The 3,571-nt window shown below is 38.5% G+C and overlaps 1 protein-coding gene across 1 annotated transcript in view; it reads right to left on the bottom strand.

Annotated features, from left to right (window-relative positions):
- The window catches only part of EFCAB14 (EF-hand calcium binding domain 14), a 45,104-nt gene that overhangs the window by 32,367 nt on the left and 9,166 nt on the right, over positions 1 to 3,571 (bottom strand). The gene's annotated exons all lie outside the window — the stretch shown is intronic.

Below are 3,571 nucleotides of genomic sequence, written 5' to 3'. Positions count from 1 at the left end.
TTTTTTTTTTTTTTTTTAAGCCACAGACTGCCATAGTTATTATATGCTTCCTTAAAACTAGAAACTGGCATAAAAGAGCCATATAAAACAACTTCCTAAAAGACTTTTTTGTTCATTTTTGCACGGTTAGCTACATTTTGTTCATTTGTTCACATAGTATTTTGTTCATTTCTACACTTAGAACACTCCTGACACATTTTACGCACTCAATCAATATTTACCACCTGAATAAATATCTGGCCTTTGCTTAACTTCCAATTACATTTCTCATCACTTTACCTACCTCTTCAACCTACTTGTGGTCAAGCAGATCTTCCTGACACACTAACCTCTGAAGCCTCATGACCCTTGCACATGCTATGGTTTCTGCCTAGATGCCCTTGGCTTGTCTCTTCTTTATTTCTACCACTTTGGCCCAGTTAATTCCTTTTAATATTCAGCACCAACAGCCAGGACCCTCGGACCACTGAACCTCTTTCCACTCCAAATTCTACCAAGCACTTAACATGTGGTGCTGTAACTTTACTCATCTGTCTCCTCTACCAAATGGTGAGAGGCTTCAGGACAAAGACTAGATCTAACTTGGGTATGCATTTCCAGCAGCCCAGCACAGAGCCAGGTATACAGAAGGGCTCAAATGCTTGCTCTGTGAAATAATTGTAGGGTATGAAATGGAGTTAATGTTATACTATTAAGTTAAACAAAAAAACCCTCAACACATAAACCAGGTTGGGTGCGGTGGCTCATGCCTATAACCCTAGCACTTTGGGAGGCTGAGGTGGGTGGATCACCTGAGGTAAGGAGTTTGAGACCAGCCTGGTCAACATGGCGAAACCCCCTCTCTACTAAAAATACAAAAATTAGCCGGGCGTGGTGGCACACCTGTAATCCCAGCTACCTGGGAGGCTGAGGAAGGACAATCACTTGAACCTGGGAGGAGTCTGCGGTGAGCCAAGATCTCGCCACCGCACTCCAGCCTATGCGGCTGGAGCTAGATTCCATCTCAAAAACGAACAAACACACAAACAAAACCAAATAAAAACCCAAACACATTGAACAGCAACTAAGATCCCCCACAAAATGAGGAGTAATGGTGGTATCCTTATTTTAAGCAAGCTCACTATTGAAAATTCAGAATAATTAAAAGAAATGAGATATATTTCCTCATTTTCCAAAAATGTTTGCCAAAGGGTTTCATTATAATGACAGACTTCCTACATACTTTAACATTTAAAAAAATTGATATTCGGTAATTATACATATTTACAGGGTACACAGCAATGTTTCCATACATATAATGTATAGTGATCAGATCAGAGTAATCAGCATATCCATCATCTCAAACATTTATCATTTCTTTGTGTCGGGAATATTTGATATCCTCCTTATAGCTATTTGGAACTATCTAGTGTTAACTCTAGTCATGCTACAGTGGTACATAACACTAGAACTTTCTCCTCCTATCTAGCTGTAATTTTTCATCCTTTAACCAATCTCTCCCTATCCTTTCTTCCCCTACTCTTCTCAGCCTCTAGTATCCTGTTGTATTTTTTTACTTCTATAGAATCACATTGTTTTGAAATATATTTTTATTTTGTTTAGACATGAGGTCTCTCTCTGTTACCCAGGCTGAAGGGCAGTGGCATGATCACAGCTCACTGTAGCCTCAAACTCCCGGGCTCAAGCGATCCTTCTCCCTCAGCCTCCTGAATAGCTGGGACTACAAGCTTGCACCACCATGCCTTAACTTTTTAAGAGATGGTGTCTTGCTATGCTTCCCTGGACTGGTCTCAAACCCCTGGGCTCAAGTGATCCTTCTGCCTCAGCGTCCTTAGTTGCTGGGATTACAGGCGTGAGTCACCACACCCAGTGAGATAAACTTTTCTTATCTTCCACATATGAGTGAGAACACGTAGTGTTTAACTTTCCGTTCCCAGCTCATTTCACTTAACAATGTCCTTCAGTTCCATCCTTATTGCCGAGAATGACAGGATTTCATTCTTTTTTATGGCTGAATAGTATTCTACTGTGTATATATACTACATTTTCTTCATCCATCTGTTGGATGAAGAAACCTGTTGGACACTAGGTTATTCCATATATTGGCTATTGCGAATAATGCTATAATAAACATGGGGGTGTGGATGTCTTCCACATACTGATTTCCTTTTGCCCAGTAGTTTCCAGCAGGTGCTTTTAATATAGCACTTGATTTACACATGGTTTACAGGAATATATCTATCTCATACAGTGAAAACATTTTACCAGCCAGTCTAAATTCATTTCACTGAATTTCCTATACATTTTCAGTTAGGTTATAAAGAAGAACTCATCCAACAAACATCTGCCATACTCAGGTACCCAAAAGGGGCAAGGGGCAAAGTCTCTCTTTCCTGCAGTCTATATGCACGAACTAGGAGGTGGGAGTGGAAGAGGAAATAGACAAATACATAAATAACCTGGGTTACAATTATTAACTAATAAACATATAAAGCTGACCAGCCCTGAAAATATTCTGGATCCTGAGGATTGTATGAGCCAAGAGGGGATCACAATGATTATCTGGTTTGGAGCTTAGGAGAGGCAAGCCAAGTAGAGGTACATTTATTACATAAATGGAAGTGTAGCAAACAAACAAATAACTTATGATTACTAATTCATGTTTTTCCAATATAGGAAGCAAATAATTTAAAATTTTGTATGTTAATGCTCAAAATAACGTACCTAGTTCTTTTGATTCCCTAATCTTTAAGGTGAGGAAATGGAAAAATGTCAACATATACCAAACAGTAAACATAATGTTAACAGGATTAAATATAAAATAAACTATATTTTATAGTTATACAATGTCTTTCCAGTTTGCAATAAACTTTTATGTATTAATTATTCAACAACTTGCTATTAAGCCCCCACCATGTGCCCAGCCCTGCATGGGTACCAGTATATACAAAAGACCCTGAAGCTCTCAGTCTAGTGGGGAGCCAGGCATGGTCACAGAATTACTATACAGTGTGACTGATGTTATGACAGAGGAATGCCCAAAGTGCTTTGGTAGCACAAATACATCTTTATATTTTATAGATGAGAAAATGAAGGCCCATAAGTGACTTGTCTAAGTTTTACAGCTAGTTTTGCAAAGCCAGAATTCAAAAAGTCAAACCTGCTGCTCCTAGGACCAGTACTTTTTCTACTACACTTTAGAGGTCACAGATACCTATATCCCCTAATGCCCTCGTTAGCACAAGACCATTTTTAAGTTCTGCGCTAAATGACCAAGTCACTACTTTGTCTGTATGGACAGAAGAGGAGGTGCCTGATTTATTTACACTTCCACATTTATTTATACTCTTCCAAATTTCTTTTCATTTACTCAAGTGTTCCATAGTTGAGTGACAGAAAAGGATGGTTTAGAATAGAATCTTCCTTAGAATAACTGTGGAGGTCTTTTGAAGTATCTGGTTTTGGAAAAAAGAGTACTGAGCTAAGAGTTTCAGGGCAAGTCAGTACTTTTAGCTTAAGGATCAAGTTTCTCTTTGACTGAAAAAAAAAAAAAAAAAAAAAACCCTATCTG

This window comes from Rhinopithecus bieti, unplaced genomic scaffold (genome assembly GCF_001698545.2).
Source record: "Rhinopithecus bieti isolate Rb0 unplaced genomic scaffold, ASM169854v2 scaffold_12155, whole genome shotgun sequence".
Lineage (NCBI taxonomy): Eukaryota > Metazoa > Chordata > Mammalia > Primates > Cercopithecidae > Rhinopithecus > Rhinopithecus bieti.
The sequence above is the reverse complement of the archived record's forward strand: the minus strand, read 5'-3'. Positions and strand labels throughout refer to the sequence as shown.